Source organism: Andrena cerasifolii, chromosome 11 (assembly GCF_050908995.1).
Source record: "Andrena cerasifolii isolate SP2316 chromosome 11, iyAndCera1_principal, whole genome shotgun sequence".
In the NCBI taxonomy this organism is placed as follows: Eukaryota; Metazoa; Arthropoda; class Insecta; order Hymenoptera; family Andrenidae; genus Andrena; species Andrena cerasifolii.
In genome coordinates this window covers 8,633,923-8,652,944 of record NC_135128.1, presented here as the reverse complement: position 1 = coordinate 8,652,944, position 19,022 = coordinate 8,633,923, and the positions used below count along the sequence as shown (strand labels likewise).

Below are 19,022 nucleotides of genomic sequence, written 5' to 3'. Positions count from 1 at the left end.
AGCCCACATCCGCTCTCCCTACGTTCGCCACCCCTACTTTCCTTATCTCCCTACCGCCGATGCTTTCTCACCCCGATACCGCCACTGCCACCGTGCCACCTCCCTCCTCTCTGTCCTCTATCTCTCTCTCTCTCTCTCTCTCCCTCTATCGTTCGCTCTCCCTTCGTGTGTATGGTTAAATATTGCATTATTGTTTTAACGGCAGGGAGGAAAACAGCGTAGCCGAGCGCGCCCGCCCGCAGAGTTGCGCGCATCCGCGCGGCGTGTACACTCGCGACGCTGCGTCCTTCGGCCGTATATCGTCTCGCGATCGCTCGTAATCGTTCCCGCGCGCTCCGTCCGCGTCTCAGCCCGTCATTCGTCATCAATTACGCGTGTCGCGCTACCTGCGTACGCCCCTCCGCGGCGCGCGTCGCGTCGTGCCTCGCATCGACACAACCGTCAGAGGTATCGTATTATCCCACCCTCACCCCCTCGTTTCGCCCGCTTCTTCCAGCGGCTAATTTCCTTTTCCTTCCCCGCGACGCAACACGCGCCACAGGCATCATCCCCTCCGCAACCACCCATCGCGCGCCCCCCCCCCCTTTTCTTTCCTCCGCTGGCTGGTCGACGCGAAACTGCGACCCAGTTGTGTTTCGCGTTCTGTTTAGCGAGTCGGTGCAGCGTTCTCCGGCGGAAACGCGTAGCATCTTCCACCACCACGCGCCGCAGCCGACTCCCTCCGCCTGATACACCGTTCCATCCCTCCAACTGCACCGTGGCATCGGTAACCACCGCCTTAGCCCGCGCTTTCGCCTCGAGCGGCGGCAGCGACTCTGGCTGCTGCGCACAAGGCCGTTCCACCCCCTCCCCCGTTCCACCGCTTCTCTCCCTCGCTTCCGCCGCCTACGAGCGTTCTCCGGCGTCGTCACCGTCGCCTGCACCACCTCCACGACATCCCTCCGCTTCCCCTACCCCACCCGCGTAGCCGGTATCTGAACAACAAGTACCCGCTACCGGGTAGCATCCGACACAACACAGCAAGTCGCCCCTACCACCTCTTCTCCCGCCACCCTCAGACCGATTCCCTCGCTCTCTCTCTCTCTCTTTCTCTCTCTCTATCTCGCTCTCTCGCTCGCTCTCTCTCTCCTCCCTTGTTTCTTTTTCCCTGTCGCTGTCGCTCTCTCTGCCCGCGGCTGCCAGGCAGGCCTGCCTGGCGCGCCGAGCCGAACACGATATCGCCTACAAACCGTGCATATCACGAGACACAACCGACTCTCCGCGACCTTCCGACACCTCGGGTACGTGGATCGTTCTCCTTCTGCCTCCCAGACCCCACACTGAACACTGACCCTCCGTCCTCCCTTGCACTCCTCCCGGAGAACCCACATACGCTCCTATGTGCCTACATAGGAACCCACATACCACATATGTACGGAGCCTCTAGCTCCGTCTCCCTTGCCCCCTCGCCGATTCTAGTTCCACCGGTGTCTCTGTCTAGCCTGTGCACACTTATACTCGCGTCTGACGTGCTCCTTCTTGCCCATTATCGTCGGTTCCGAGGCCTGTCCGTCATCCCTGAGATCTTCTGCCCTTTGGTGTGTACTAGTTCCCACGGATTTCTCTCGCTTCCGCGACGATCGCCGGTGCGTGCACGCGACAGTGAGAACCGCGTGGGTGGCTGCAGCACGTGCGACCACCGAGGAAACCAGTGACTTCGTGTGATAAAACCCCAGAGAGTTGCCGGCGCGACAGCTTTCCGCGAGTGATATGTGCACGCGGGTGGTCGACGCAACCGACTCCTGGACGGACTTCCTCTGACGCTCGGGGCTCGTGAACGCGACAGTGGCGGTCGAGAAAACAGCACCGCCGTGCCGGGAGTAATGGGAGACAGTGGTGGACTTGGCAGGCCGGTCGTGACAAAAGTGACACCGAGTCGCGCGTCGAGTGCGTAGAAATCGACTGGCAGCGATGCAGGAAATCGTGTAAGTAACTGAAACTTATGCCGAAGTGTCTCGACAGGCTGAGTGACGGGAAAGGGTGGACGACGGAGTGTTGCGACGCGTGATCGGCTGAATAACCCTGTGCACAGTGCTTCCTGCTCAAACATATCGCCAAGTAACCGCTAAATTACAGAGTTCGTCGAATCGTCGAACGAACGGTAACCCGTAATTTCGAAATCCACGACCGTCGAGCACCGAAGCGAGTAGCCTCGACCATTCTGCTCATGTGCGCCGTGTATTTGCTTGATATAAAACACAACGTGACTCGCGGTGTAATATTTGTTAACCGTGCTTATCCATCGCGACGCCTTACAACGCTCGTCTCGTAAACGTTTACGGAGTAAACAGCCATGTAACGCGCCGAATGTTGACGCACCGATACTGAATCTTTAACGAGCCACAGTTATTCGCCTCTTCTCGGGATTCGCAAAATAATTATCGGGCACGTCTAACGTACGTGACGGCAGATCGTCTTCGCCGATACAGAGAGTTCTAAGAATCTCGCTGGCATACAGGAAGCAAGGCGTCGCTTGTATTTAAATAATCACGCCTGCAGGTTCGTTTAATTTTCCTGAGACGTACTTAAGAGTACCGCGAACATATATCGCTCGTAACTTTCTCGATTACAGTCGACTGGGCTTGGCAGAGTGGACGCGGAGAGGAGGTTTTCACAAGCCGTCGACGAGCTTGCATTCCGGTAGGAGCTTTCGCGTTGAACAGAGGCGCAGAGCGCAGTTGGGTAGATGCAATTGCAAGCAATGGGTTGCAAGGTGACCTGATAACAATCGCGATCGATAAGGAAAACAGCTTGCCGGACGATAAAGCGTAAACAGCGTGTTCCCTTGACAGGCTTCGTACACAGCGTACAGCGTGGTCGCTATAAAGCGAGACAAAATTCAACAACACTTTCGTCGATGGAACGACCAGCACTTAGGGAAAATTAATTTTTTTTTCTTCTTTCTTTCTGTCGCCGGCGAGATAACGGCAGTTGGTATCGGGGAAAGGGAACCGTCTGGCCGCTCCGCGTCATTATTTCCTTTCCCCCTTTTCTTCTAATAATACATGCGGCAAGTATCGGTAGTCAGGAGGCAGGCGATAAAACGTTAATGAAACGTGTGTCGTAGCCGTGTATCGAGTAATTGCCTCGTTTCGTCGCGATTGCATAATTCGCGGGACCGAGAAGAACGGCCGCCGATACGCGGCGTGTTTTCATGTGTGTTCTTGCAAATTTTCTAACCGCGATAATGGCCAGGTTATGAATACGGAATAGGAACAACAGAGCGTAGAACAACGTTGTTCCTTTCCGCGCGAACGTTCCGCGGCTGACATCAGCTCCCATATTGTGCAGAGCAGATTGCTAGCTTCGAGGTGTTGAATAATTTCTAATTGCAGGTGCTTGTTCTTACGCCCGAGCGTAGGCGGCCCCTTCCGCACCTGTAATTTCCCTTGCTGTTACTTCTTGGGAAGGGAATTCAGTAGGGGAAGGGAAGATTTATTACCGAGCTTTCTGAACGATACGCTTCCAATTGTCAATGGGGCTTGAAACGAAAGAATACTGTATTCTGAATTAACATCTCGGCAGCTTTCCTTCGAGCTAACTGATTTTGATCTCTCGCGACATTGAACTCGCGAAATCTAATATCTTACTGTCCGTTATGTCAAAGGCAGAATAAGGGATCGAATAGCGAGATGACAGCTCAGGGTGTTACATGCTGGAATTTTTCATATGACTCATCGTGTGCGTCGCGAAATTATGGTGAAAGGGTTCGCAGGAGAGTCAGAAGGGTGCGTGCTATCATGTCGGACGCGTGGCACGCACTGAGATCGGTGAACCCATGGTTGTGTCGGGGTGTGTAGTGTATCGTTGGGCGCCGACGCTTGTCCCCTTCCCTTCAGGCCGCCCTTTCCTCCACCAGTCCCGTCCTATCCCCGCCGAAACCGCGAAAGCTCGAAGCTCCATGCTCGAAAAGCTGAAAGCTCTCCTACCTGCTCGACAGTCGCGTGGCTACTGCGCCACCGTGCGCACGAAACCGCTATGAAACTCGAAACACCCTCCAACCCCTTGGAACAGCCACATAGTTTCAAAAGCCACCAGGCAAAATAATAAAAAAAAAAAAAAAACAGTCAGGCTATCCCCTTCAGAACTAGAAGTTAAAGGTTCCCTGACCCTAGATCCCCTTTTTACTCTCTTCCTAACTCTATCCTTCCCTCCGCAAGGGAAAATTCGAATTTTTAATATCCCACAGTCTGCAAAGTAAAATGTCGCCGTTCGATAATTAACAGTGCCAAGTATTTCAGAAACGATCCTCCTGCGAAATATATTTAGACATCTTGATGAGGGGCTCGGTGGGGGTGGTTTGTCAGAAAAAAGATTAAGAACCCTCGACGGGGGAATATTTTTGGACCGAGATTCGACGAGATTCATATTTCACAGGGATCCCTGCATCGGCGACGTTACGATTGAACGGTAATAATGGTGCTTAATGCAAAATTCAGCCCACAGCGAAGGACTCCTGCACGCTAAATGCAGATAAGACGCTGGGGACTCGGATTGATTTTTTAATTCGCCCTGACAATGCATATTATTACCCCGGCGAGGTTTGATCGACAAGGTAACTGTAGTTTCTGAATAATGTATCCCGGCGCTATTAAAGTGTAATCGGCGCCCGTTCCGCCGCGAATATATCGGTGATCGCGCGAGTTGCCGCGCGATTCCGCTTGTCACGGATACACACCGCACAAGTGGATCGTACACACGGGCGGGAGAGCGAGCGGTTTGATCCAGGATCAAATATAGAGCCGGGTTCCGGGGACTTGAAGCGTTCGTTACCGGAGTGCACGTACGGGCCGTCTCCATTATGAACGTTATGAAATTATAATTCTGACGGGGGGGGAAAGTTTATTTTACACCGAGAACTCGCGATCAAAGGATTCGGTTTCTTCCTCGGCGTCCGCGAGGCAGCCGGGCAACACAGGGGAGAGAGAGAGAGCAAAGCTTTTGATCTTGGGCGAATCTATTAACGGGCCCGGCCTTATCGCGAATTTAGCTAAACTATTATAAATCCTGGAAAAGTGTTATCTCCTCGGGCCAGAGGAGGAACACCGTATCCGGCGAGCTTGTACCCCGGCGAAATATCGCGGAGCAGGGCATGTAGAATTTACACAAGCAAATTACGCTTCGGCTATATGAGAGCGGTAATTATAAATCGGCCAGTGGAAAGCGGGAAATTTATGGGGAAGGGTTACGATGGGCCAAGGGCCGAGGAAATAGTAAAAGCGGCGCGCTACAAAGCGGCCGGGAACGTGCTAAATTAACAAAGCCGCGTAGCGCTGCGCTAAAAGGCCGAATAGAGGAGGCTCTAATTAAAACTATCGATCGCGCGTAACTAATTCTAGTCGACGACAAACTTCTATTCTGTGCATGGGACATTCCACGAGAAAGCGGACAACTTTTTGGAGCAACGTTTCGGATGTGGCTCGAATTTGAATATGTTGTAGTCTTTAGGGATGTATAAACATATCTCGAAGGATTTTGGAAAATTTTCAAAAATGTAGATTTTACAGCTGTTCGAAGGTAGGTGCTAACTTTTTTTTCAATAAATTATAACTGTGGAAGTAGTAAACGGATGGAGATGAGGTTTACGGCGATTTTTAGAGAAGACATTGAAGTTTTAAGAAAAAATTAATTCAGTTTTAAAAAAATTTTTTTTAACCATTTTTGTGCAATTATTATAAACGAATGCAGTTTTTTAACATCGGGCGCGATTTTAAAAATCTGAAAAACAACAGAATATAGTTCTATCCATCACCTTCATGGTCTAATTGTCAAAAATATGGACATTTTAAAATTGGCCTTGTAAAAATTGCCGAAAGTTGACGCTGCCGCACGCGCACTACCGCGGCTGTCGCGTCGTCGCCGGTTTTTTCTTAAAACTTCAATGTCTTCACTACAAATCACCGTAAACCTCATCTCCATCCGTTTACTACTTCCATAGTTATAATTCATTGAAAAAAAGTTAGCACTTACCTTCGAACAGCTGTAAAATCTACATTTCTTTAAATTTTCAAAAATCCTTCGAGATATGTTTACACGTCTCTAAAGGCTATAACACATTCAAATTTCAGCCACATCGGAAATGTTACTCCAAAAAGTGTCCGATTTCGCGTGGAATGTCCCGCATACCTATAGAAGACACGCGTTTCTGACAATTTCTCTGGGCATTTGGATCTTCGAGTATCATACGGTTCACTTGCAAACTTAATCTTCTTGTCACATTTTTTTGTATATACTTCCTGGCAACGGCCTACGCGGGGGTGGCAATCGAAGCGGCATTTTTCATCGGGAGCGGGGAAACACGCTCGTCAGGAGGCGCGTAAGCCTCGTCGCGAGTAAATTTGGAAGGCACGGGGCGAATAATTCGTAGGATCCGCGATCGTCGAATCGAGACTAACGAAGAACACGCGGCGGGGGTGGATGCGGGGGTGGCGGCAGCGGGTCAGGAATAATCCGCTCTCAGGACAGTGGGCAGGGGGTGAGAAGCTCGCGAGGGTGGAAGGGCACGAGCACAGAAGGGGAGCAAGTTACGCTAGATGATATCCAGAGGATTATTCTCTCCCGGTCGCATCACAAACTGCCGTGACAAATCGCCCTATACTTTATGAGACAAGTCTTTCTTCTGCACAGCCACTCACTCCTGCGGGGCATATATCACCGAGGGCGTCGATATATTATCGCCGCGACGCCTACCGTCGCGCAGTGTCAATACACGATGCGACGAAACAAATAGGCGAGCCTCCTCTCTTTCCCCCGTGTAGATAGATCCTGGGGAATCACGAGCCGGCGCGTCAGACGAAATCCTTCGCGGATTTAGATCCGGGAAGGATATATAGTCGGCTCTCCGTAGGATCGATCCACCGCGACCGTGAAAAATCCACGGTGCAACGGGGGCCAGAGTCGCCCCGCGTAACCGATTTCACGATTTACGACCCGGAGCTGCTTTTCCCCTGTTCCTGCGCGAGTTCTGGTACTTATAAAAAAAAAGAAGAAAAAACAGACGCTTGAAAACAATCACGCGCATAGTCCTGAACAGAGATGGGCGAACAATTATTTGAAATAAACATTTGTGTACGAAATTTTTATTTCAAATAATTGTTTGCCCACCTCTGGTCCTGAACTCCTCCAAACACCGTAACTAGTGCCTTTGCACTGTATAATTCCAAGCACCGAGTTAACTATCACCTGTTACAATCGTCTCAGTAGATTCCATATGCTAGACATTAATTAAATCTATCCTATCGCATTGATTCGTGTCATCGCACATAGCAGCTCCGCCGCAAGAGATCTCGCGGGAGAAGCACGAGCCTCGGTAGAATAGTTCCGTCTGATCAGCGTCGCGCTAGAAACAAGGAAGGCTTCCGTCTCACCCAGCGACTGTACGTGTGACACGTCCGCCTATACGAATTTCCTCGAAAAGTCTTGGTGAATGACACCACGTGGCCGGCCACCACAATCGCGGCGGACACTTGACTCGGCCCCGGCGTGTCTGCCAGCAGCGTCTAGGGCGGCTAAAAAGGTTTCGAACGCCGCGAAGGGAGACGACGTGGTCCCTGTGGCTCTCTCTCTCTCTGTCTCTGTCTCTGTCTGTCTCTCTTTCTCCCCCTTTGCTGAACTTGCCGCCTCCGAAACCCCGTCGGACGGTCAGGAGCGTCGGGCTGCCTCCGCCGGTTAGGGGTGACGGCTGGGGGTTAGAGTCGGGGACAGCAGGAAAAGTCTTTAAAAGGGCTGTAGGAGCGTAGGTAGGACTGACTGGGAGATAGGTGAATGAGTACGTGAGTACATATTTGTTTAGCTAGAAGCACTCGCTCGTTCTATCCTCGGCCCTCTTCCACCCCTCTGTTTCAGCCCTGCCTCCTTCTCTGTCTTCCTATTCCAGCCGCTCTACCCTCTCCAGTCGCGCCTCTCTGTCTCCCGTGGACACGCAGCCCGCTTTCCATGCTGGGTCCGCGAATTGGATGAATGGATAAACGAGCGGGCGAATTGTACCAAGGCGAAAACCCGCCAGCCCCTGCGCGAGACCCCTCCCTCGCGAGCCAACCCCCCTCGGGCCCGTTCTTTTTGGCCCTGTCCGCGGCCACGACCGGAATCCAGTTAATCCTGCACGGTAATGCGTTTAATGCGGCCGACCCGCGTAACTGCATTTGCGTGTATCGCCGGGATGGCCGGATCTTGGGAATTACGAGCGCTGGCTGACCCAGTAACTCGGTCCTGGAAATAAACTGCAAACTCCCGGGCAGGAGGAAATAGAAGCGAAAGAGTGCGCGCAGAGGAGGAGGACAAGTAGGGTGGTAGGGAGTAAAGGACTTAACGGTGGAGCAATCGCGGTAGATTTAGTAGTAATTTGTTCATCAGTGGCGCGTGCGACTTATTCTCTGCTTGTACTACTTATTTTGCGGCTCGTTCATTCGATTCCCTTAATGTCTGACTTTGAGTAGTATAGGTGTTCTCTGAAGCAGGCCTGATTGTATGAAAATTCGTGAATTTAGTGTAATGTCAGTAGCTTTTAGAAGCTCTGTGTCTGCAGGTAATGGAAAATTGTTAGCGATTTAAGGGGAGGCCTATTTAGGACGCTAGGAATCAGGTGATTGTTGGGAATTTTTTTCTAAGAAACTGTCGAGCGGATCTTTTCCAAACTTTCAGGGTATTTTAGTTCACATTCAAACAATACAAATTAATTTTCTCGTTACAAAGTATTCGGTAGAAATGGAGATATAAGAATACGTTCGTAGGAACTCGCGCGCCAGAGTTGTAAATTTGCGATTATAATAAAACTGAAATAATAAAACCAAGGATTTTCTTATTTCTGCTATAATTACATTGTCGATGAACCTAACAAACGAAAAAAAAGTTAAAAGTTTGCAAATTGGTGGGACCTCAAAGTAAAAGTTACGACTCTGCCCTAAGATATTTCGTACTGTTTATGGCAATAGAGTTGTTCAATTCAGTTTATTTGTCAAAGTTTTAGGTCCATCGACAGTGTAACTATACGAGAAATAAAAAAATCCTTGGTTTTTTATTTCAGGGAAGAATTGGGGCCCCACGGGATCGCAAATTTGCAACTCCGGCGCGCGAGTCCCTACGAACGTGTTCATGTATATATCTCCATTTCTATCGAACACTTTGTAACGAAAAAATTAATTCTTCATACTTGAATGTGAACTAACTTACCCTAAAAATTTGGAAAAGATTCGATCGACAGTTTCTTAGAAAAAAATTCCCAAGAATCACCTTATTCCTAGCGTCCTTATTTTTTCCGTTGGCGGTGGATTTTAGCATCTGTGAACAGTGAAAGTCAGTGAAAAGAAACCTTTCCACCAAGTTCGAATCGTAGACTCGATATCACTTAAATTCGCAAGTGTCGAGTCCACCCCCGCCCCCAATGAAAACCTCCTCCTCGCGTGATTTTACGCACGTGCACGCGCAGAGGGCGCGGGGGCAGCTGGCAGAAAAGTGCTTTGCGATATTTTGCGGATACCTGATGGATTCGAGCGACCGGTGAATTTTCGAACGTCAGTCGCCGGGGGAGCGCGAGGGTGCGCGGGGGGTGAAAGGAAGGTGGCAGTGGACGCGGTATAAACGACGAACGGACCGTGGGAGTCGAGGCTGTGTGTGCGTGCGTGTGAGCCTTGATCGTGGCAAAAGGGGGATCAGGAGACCGAGGAGATGGAGGAGGGTGCGTCGTATATCGATACTCGCACGGCCGAGTGTTTGCAGCGATATTTGGTCCATTTCCATTTGCCGCACGTGGCGCGTTTACGGTTCACACCTCTTACCGCCCCCGTTCGTCCACTTCGGCGTCGCACCCGCGTTCGGCACCGCCACCCCCTCGGTAATGGACACGCAAGGTGTTGTCGACTATGCAAACGAAGCCTCTCGACCTTCCACCAGGCCTAGATGGACTGTAGGGAACGAAAGTTTGTTGGTCGATTTTTATTCGTCCCCCCCGTTCGTAATTGACCCTTCAGAATTGAGTTATTCGGGCGATCGCCGTGCGAGCGTAGAATTAGAAAGCGTCAAGGTAGACCGATGGAAAATTCTGCGTATTCTTCCGTCAGCATATATTTCTTCCACGAGAACACGGTGCCACCGAGATCGGAATTGTGTACTTTACGATCGTGGACAAATAAGATCCCAGCGTGGACGACTTCGAGGAACAGCTAAGAAGAGCCGGAGCATCGGGCATGGTGGACAGACCCGTATATCGATTCCTCTCGGACGCGTACGCGCTGGCTGGACGGTGGATGTGTTCGGACAGGAAAAAAAATTTAATATATCCAAATATATCACAGCAGCAGCAGCAGCAGCAGGCGACGATCGGCCATTCAGAACTCCATAATTTGATATGCAGCGAAATCGGGCGAGAAAGCGGCGATGGGGTGGAAATGGTTTTTAGGGTGAGAGGAGCAAGGTGAAGCAAGGATCGAGCGGGGACTAGGGGGCAGGAGTTACTGATGGGACGTCCCGAACAGATGTGGACATTATTCATTACGACTGACCAGCGGCCTTTCTGAATACTCTCGTCTTTGGCCGAAGGAAGACATCCACTTCTTTTCCACACCCCCTCGCCGCTGCAAAGATCCCCCGGGATTCGATATATTGCATGTTTTTCAACCCACTTCCGTCGCGCGATTCCACCAGAGATTGAATCCTGGCATACGGCGCTCTTGGTAATTGAAACCTCCGAACGAGCCTCGTTTAACCCCCTCGCATACCGAATGTGCCGATATCTGTAGCATTTCCACTTTATTTCCCGCATCATCTTCAATGAAACCTCCGATAAGTACCTCTCTATCGTTTTCCAGCAGAAAACGAGTTCTCGGGAAAAAATTGTGTCTTCCAAGAAGACGACAGAATCACCTCTTGAGTTCCCTCTTGCTAGAAGACCGATATACATCACGCTCCCTTCGCTTTCCACTTTCCTCCCGTCGCTGTTTATCTCTCAGTTTCTTGGACTGACCGTTGACTCCCACGCACGGCGGAGGAAACGCGGCGGCCGCGTGAAAAAGAGCCACGCGTTCACCAGTGCCACCGTGAATTATTTCCCTTTCGACCGCTCCCTCCACCCACCGTTCCCTCTTCTTCGCAGCGACTGCCGGAGGGTGACCAACCCCCTCCGAACGTTTCCACTCCCCCCCCCCTCCACGTCGCTACCTGGCTTTATGGCTTAAACAAAACTTTCCTATATTACAAGTCCGTGAAATATGAATACGCTGGCAAAAGGGAAATCTAGTAGGACGGAAAGGGGTGAGCGGAGGGTTGTCGGGCGACCGTGAGGAAGGGGTGTCAAGGGGGTGGATCCGGTCACTTGCCTGCCATTACGGGTCCCGCGCGCTGCCGTTGGCAAACCCAATTTGTTATCGACTTATTGGCCAAATTACTTACTATTACCGCAGATTTATTTCGCGTATTAGTCCACGGTTACGCCCACTCGTTACGTCTCCATTAATTACTCGGACGGCGGGCGCGTCCTTACGCCCGTTTAAGTATATTTCAAACGTCGCGGGCTCTGAGGCCGGGTGGCTGGCGAGTTTAAAACGTTATTCCCCTTTTTTCGGGATTTCCTGGATCGAGGGGTGGCTGCCATTCGATGTGTGCACACGAATGATTTGAAGGATTGCAGTTCGCGTTTCTCCCAGGAAATAGTGGCTCCCAGGGTTGATAATCGAGGAGTCAGGTGAAAGAAATAAAACACGGGGAGCTTGTTTCAAGGAAGAGTACGAGCGCCGCGCGTTGCACAGCTGCCGGGAACATCTTCGGGGATCATGATTCCCAGCAGAACTCGAAAGTGGCTTCGATGGGAGCCGATGCGGCATCCTGGAAATTCCAGCGAGCCAGCCTCTTTACACACGGCCACTCTCCACGGGCTTGAACATACAATCAACACGCGAGTTTGCCTTGAGTATTTTTCAAAGGACGATACCGCCGCTTCGAGTTCTTTCAATATCGACAAACTCGGAATAACTCCGAGGGGAAACGAGCGGTTCTACGGGTAAACAATACACACGGCGACATTAACGGACCTTCAAACAAACATCCTGCTTTGCGCTCTTCTTGTTTGAGCTCTTTCGCCTAGCGAGCAAACCTCTCCATCGTGCGCCAATGCGATCTTCCCTGCGTCGGCTGCGCGATAAACCAGGTGAGGAGCGTCGATTCGAAGAACACTAACACCGAATCGTCGACTGCAACGACATCCGCCCTTCAAATTAAAAAAAAAAAAGAAGACAAAGTCACGTATCAACAGAAATAATTGTAGCGGTTTAGATCGCAAAGTAATTATTATGTAATTATTAAATTGTCGCCACCGGTTCACTGCTGCTCCCGAGTACAAGGGTTAACATTAATATGGACGTTAGAGCGAAGAGAGGGCGAGTGGTCGCCCCTGAACGTTAGTTTTTAAAACCTTGAGAGGCTCGATAGCGAAGGGGTGGACGGAGGACACTGGCAACTCGGCCAAAGGATGCTGCCAGGCCCAGGGAGAGACGATAAAATGCGCCACGTGTTACCGGGCACTTGATATTCATGCACGTTCGTCCGTAGCACGTCGAACCTCAACTAACGGATACCCGGCAATCTAATAAAGATAAAAAATAACGTGGACTCCTGCTCTCTTGGACGATTCTCGCGGCCCTTACCGGGCGGACGCGAGTTATATTGAAAAATATATATCTCCCCTATGCTGACCCATCCGTAGCCTGCATATAAACTGCCCCCTTATGGAATCTGCGAGCAAGCGTCTACGAGGTATTAGAACGCCCCCGAATGGCCGCGCCACTCTGTCACGGTCGTTCAGGAGTCTCCTCGTACACATTTCCCTCAGACTTCCACGTTGCAGTTCCAATTTTCCACGCGGGGCTACTACAAACACCAACTACTCCTCGCCCACGTAATCTAAATCTAATTCCAGCTTAGTGGTCGTCCTTAAATTACGTAAGGAGCTTCTTGGAGGGAGTCGCGAATTTTTTACGTTTTCTTACAAAGGGAGAGAGAGTCAGGTAGCGTCCCACGTAATATTTTTTAACCTAATTTTCAATAAATTCAAATTCCATTATTAATGTCCCAGAAAAGTAATTTTAGTTCAATTTTAGGAATTGCAATGTAAAAATATTATTTAGGGCACTGGATATATAATCTTACGAATTTTTATATTTGGGGTGGGAAGGGGTGAGAAATCGCCAAATTTACACTTACGTAACTTAAGGGGTTACCCGCAGTCAAGAGGTAAAAAAAGAATGATTCTTTGGGAATTTATTTCAGAAAGTACATGCATATTTTTATACAAAGGTTTTTTTATTCAGGTGAGGCGCACTTTAACAGGCTATTATATTATGTTTCGGTATAAAAGTATTTATTTGTTGCAAAATTACAACTAATTTCCTGGAAACTGTTTTTAGAAACACGTTTCGCGGTGACCAACATTATTCGGAACTGGGTTATCTGAAACAAAAAAAAAACGAAGAAGTTACTACAATTTAGTTACTACAATAGTTTATCTAAGTAGTCTTTAATCGTTCCGTTTTATCAAATATTAATCCGGAACAAAATGGCGAATGTTAAAGTGAAACGATCAATTTTCGTAGAAAAAAGCACTCATTTTTCATCCATAAAATAAAAACTATACAGTAGAAAAACAAATGTTTCAATTAAAGACTAGATTTGAATGTCTAGAAGAAACCTACAAAGTTTCAGAAAGATTGATGAAGCGGTTTTTTAAGAAATCACGGTTACCGCAATCGGAAGACCCATTTCGGGAAATCAGTTGTAATTTTGCAATAAATACATACTTTTACACCAAAACATAATACAATCACCTGCTACAGTATCCCTCATCTGAATACAAAAACCTTTGCATAAAAATATGCGTGTACACTTTCTGAAATAAATTCTCAAAGAATCGTTCTCCTTCTACCTTTTGGCTGCGGGTGGCCCCTTAACAGCTTCGTTGGCACAAAATTTCCAGTACCATATGGTTCTATAAGAACTCGAAGAGTGATCCAAATAGCGCGATAGTCTCAGTATGACATTACATCTATTAAAAAATCTATGAAACACGTTGCCTCGATCACTGCCCGCTAGTTGGAGGCTGAGAGACTCGAAAAGAGCAGGGTGGAGGAAGAAGCGACGGGTAGGACGAATGTTGACACATCTGCTCTCGACGGGGCGGCGCTCTCCTTTCAACTTCATAAACCGCGCCGCGCGGCTATTATTTATTTAATGCCTCTCGTTCTGCGTTACACAACTATTTACATAGAGTGGCTGGGCCCGGGTGGACGGAGGACAGGCGGCGTCGTCGCGGACCGACGGTGGAAGAAGAAAGATGGCCATATGTGAATCCTCAACGCCCACGTCTTCCTCCCGAGAAGCCCGCGCTCGCGCGCATCCGCCGGTGTACATAAGTGTGTACAAACGCAGAAACGCGGCCGGTTTGTACAAACAATTCGACCCACATCGCCGAACTTGTACGCAACGCGGAATTTTCGGTCGATTCTCCGTATTAACAGTTTCTGCTTGTTTGCTCGATGGCCCCTCGGCCCCTCTGTGCCCCATTGTTCCCAACCGGTCCGATATCTATTTCGAATACGCGCGCGGGGTCTACCTGCTCCGGGAGTCATGTTGCTCGCTCTGCTCGAATTCAATTCTACGTGGATAATGGCTGCGTAAGATCACGCATCGAAGTTTCTGTTGGAACACAGCATTCCTTCCTCTGGCCGAGTTGGAGTTGTTCAGTAGGACGTGAGGAATTTAGAATTCAATTTTTTGGATAATTTAAGGCTTTCGCAGTGTCATTAGATCTGGAGGACGTTCTTTGGACAATGATGGATCGAGTCCCGTCAAACGGGGGTAACTTTGGCTGCAAAATTAAATTTCAAAATAAATTCCTGTAGCATCTATCGTAGAACAGGTGTTATTCTCAGACAAAGTGCTTTGAATAGGACCAATTTGTCTACTTTAACACTGTTCCTACCGACACTTCACGTATGGTATACACATTCCTACCGCGACCGGTCAAATTACCGGTCTTTAGCGCAACTCATATTTTTTAATATAAAATGAAGATAATAGCCAATTTGACAGTATAAAAATATAGTTTCTTTTATTCAGAAGTATATCACGTACGTACGTATATTTGAGGAAAAGTCGTGAAGTTTCAATCGGTAAAGGCGATTCAATTACGTTGTATATAGGAAATTCTAATCGAAATTTTAAAAACGGTCATTTCACCGGTCGTGGTAGGAATAGTGTTAAGATGCACTTTGTTTCAGAATAATACCTTTTACGCAACAAATGCTAGAGGAATTTGTTTTGAAATCTAGCTTTGTGGTGGAAGTTACCCCAGTGGTCAAAGTTACCCCATTTGACGGCAGTCATCGCGTGCCCGTGATAGATGTATCTTCCCAGCATGTAATATTCCTGCGAAATCCCCATTCGCCGTGAATAGCGTGAACGTGACTGTTAATGGCGCGGGAGAGACACCGCGATTGCCCCATCATATCCGATCTTTCGTCACCTATATATCAGTATTCAATTACGCCGGCTGGAATCACCCAAAGACGCGTATTGTCGACATGCCTAAGGAGAGGGTGGTTTATTGCCGAATGAAGGGGAGCCACGAGATTCGCGGTAGATAGCTATCCGTGGGATTATTATTGCCTGGCGATACGTCGATTTTAATTGCATCCTCGTGGTTCAATAGCTTCGCCAGCATACTTATAATAGAATTTTTTGGGAAACGTCCAAAGATAAACTCTGACCTGGTCCCGAAACGAATCGTGCTCCCAAAATTGAAATTATCAGAGTCGAAATTGCTGCCCGGGAGGGGAAAAATAGATTCCTGTCTTTTCATCCCCCCTTTTTTTTTTGGCTTCCAAATGGAAGGGAAGAGCGCGGCGACAATCGATTCACCGCGGAGCTGCCTCTAATCGCTTGGAAATATATATCCGGGATCCGCGTTGTTTATTACTCGCCCCGGAATACTCGAAAATCGTATTCGGGAAGGAATCGGGCGATCCGAGACGCCACGGCGAGAGAGGAGCTGGAACGGGGGTTGCTACAAGCGGAATAATGTTTATAACGCCCTCAGTTCGGCGGAATTCGAAATTTGTTTCTTTATCGGCCATAATTTTCTGGCATCTACACACGAATAGGTCCCGCTCGCTGTACACGTAAGAACAAGGGGGTGGGCGAGGGTAGTTTCGGCTACAACACCACCCTCTCGTGTATTGAAAACCGTCGGCGTCGCCTCCCCATCGTATCGACAGCTCTCCGCGACTCTAAAATTTTATTTGGCCCGCTCTCAGCCGCGAGAAATGTTCCTCGAGGTGCTGCGAGCTTCCCTTCGGAAGCGACACCTACTTCAACAGAATTCTCGCTGTCAGACTTTAGCCTTGATAAAATTAGAAATTCCTCTGAAAAATGCCACTGCTACGAACTGGTGGTTACGGTCAACATAACTCTAGGAACATCTGACGGAAAAGATTAACGTAGAACACCAAAGTTTAGCCGACCGCGACAATTATTTATCAGGTTTCATACTTTATTAAGGCAACTGCACTCGACCGAAATCAAAAAGGTTGGATTTACGGCAGAGGAAGCCGGACTGCTCTCCCGCGTAGATTCCTTTCACTTGTCATGTGAAAAAATGCCATTTTTATTTCCGCTAACGTAGGAATTCGCGGAATTTTCATTGAAACTCTGTTGACCGACGTGAGATATTAAAAATGTGGAATACACGCACAAATATCGTTGAAACAAAGGGGGGGGGGGCAAATTGTAGTTTTTTATCCAGCCCGGGTCTCCCGAGCGGCGCGTTGGAATGACTCTTATGACACAAAGTTTAACTGTGTTTACAGGGCGCGGCCAGTTGGCTTTGAACGGCATAGAAACGAAATAGCTCGAATATCTCGCATTGTCCCCGCGGGGGTGTGTTCGCGATAATTTGTTTAGTTACGACCGCGGTACATACACATAGCTCACGGCGCATGTTCTTTAATTGAGGCGTGTTTACACGCGACGAGCAATTTCGCCGGTATTAACTGACTTATCGCGGCCGGATTAACCGGGGCGGGGACAAAAATTGAAATTAATCGGTTCTCGTGCTTGAGGAACTTGAATCTCGTGCATGGAAACCTGGGCAGCCAATTCCGCTGGCGCTCTAATCCAATTAATTCAATTTCAAATCTTGTTTACTCTAGAATACATTCTTCGGCAATTAGAACTAACAGAGCAAGAAGTCTTGTGCCTTCCAACTCTTGGTGATACCTGAATCGCGGAACTCAAGAGTCACGAACGAAGCTATTAACCTTTCCCCTCGGAGTGCTTCGAAGTTCCATTTAAAAGACGACTTTCCTCCGCGTGTCACGCACCAGCCGAAATGCTCGCGTCGTCCTTGGCTCCAATTCCTCCAAGAGCGAGCTAGCTCCTCCGTCGTGAATACCCGGGGTCAGAACGAAGGGACACACCCCCTCCGCGACGCAGATCCGCAGCGTATAAACTTTTCATCGGGGGTGTCCGCGTCGCAGCCGCTCCGCGAGCACTGCCAGCCCGAGCAATGAATGGTAAGACGTTAAGACTCGTTGCCTCCGGACCAGTTCGATCTACCGTTCGACGGGGCGCGGAGACGGCGGGGGTGGGTCGCGCGGAGGGTGTCACGTGAAATAAGAGACATACACGCGGACGCATTATGTGAAAAATATGGTAATAATATTGCCGGGGCCAAGCAAAACAGCCCCCTGCATATGAAATATGCGAGATCGCTCGTGCAGCCGCCTCTACACCCCCGCTATCTGCCCTCCCACTTTCGTCACCCCTTTCTCCGTCTCCGTTGTTCCAAGGAGAGACAGTAGCAGGCTGGCGAGGCAGCACCTTCACCGCCAGTTTTTCACCCTCGAGTAGCGCGTCGCGGCGCGCCATCCGCGTTTACTCCTTTTCTCTTTTTAAAGCACCTCATCCGGCGCGATCTTAGAGCGCGCCCCGGATTCCAGGGCACCGTCGACTGAATACAAATGTGGCTTTCGTGTACCGAGAGGAACGCTGCGCTCTCTCCTTCCTACCGACCTCCTTCCCACGAGCAATTCTCGTCGAATTAGCGGGGAAAAACAGGCAGCCACCCCGCGCGACTTTTTTCTCTCGACTTCCTCGGAGAAACGTGATTCACTCCGACCTCCGCCAGTCGATGGAAATTTCCCCACGCGATCTTCGATTCGCGGAAATCTTCCTGCGACGCCACGCGCGGGATTCCTGCCGCGACGCGGGGTGCGCGTGATCTGATTCGCGGATTTCTATTTATTTTATACGCTCTCTCGCTTTGTGCTTCGCGGAAGCTCTGTTTTATTCCCTGGCCTCGAGTATCCGAATATCCGAAAGCTTCGAATGTTTTTATACGCCCTTCAACCCCTCCTTTCGATCCATGAAATTCGAAACTCTAATTCATCAGCGCACCCGTTGCTGCAGCGTCGGATAAGGTCGACGGCGCAGGCCACTGGCGGAGGCGCAAACGAAGACGCGTAAATAAATTCCATGAATAAATTAGCCAGTGGAAGCATGCAGGTATTGCCGAGGTCAGAGGGCATTATCACTGGACTAGAGTTAAAACGATTACCGCGTTTAATATTCATTTCGTTCGGCGTCTTGAATATTAATGCCGATATTAAAGAGGAGCCGCGAAACCGAGACACTCTGGGAGTACAGGAAAAGGGGTGACGCTGTAAATGAATGTAAACCAGCGAGAAGTCGCTGCCGGAGTCCAAGGGGTTCCTTTCCACTTGCACGGTGCACAACAGATCATTTTCAGTCTCCAGGATTTTTCTCGCCCCCCGAAATCCCTGCTTAATCAGCGAGCTTTATTTTCGCGATAAATCACGCGACAGGATCCATCAGTTCCCGTCGTGACCTTTCATTAGTGGGAACAGGGACTACCACCCTTTCGTCCTCTTTTAAAGTCGCCTTACACTTTCCTCGAGGCTCCCGTCGGCCCTCGCGCTTCTAAT

General features: G+C 49.4%; 1 protein-coding gene across 34 annotated transcripts in view; it reads left to right on the top strand.

Moving 5' to 3' along the window:
* Foxp (forkhead box transcription factor P) overlaps positions 1-19,022 on the top strand; it is a 237,005-nt gene that overhangs the window by 182,603 nt on the left and 35,380 nt on the right. The window contains exon 1 of one of the 34 annotated variants that reach the window (XM_076823312.1): positions 1,769-1,964. The exons of the other annotated variants lie outside the window; for them this stretch is intronic. The gene's annotated coding sequence lies outside the window, so the exon portion shown is untranslated. Of the gene's footprint in view, positions 1-1,768; positions 1,965-19,022 lie in introns of those variants that run through there. 34 annotated transcript variants of the gene reach the window in all.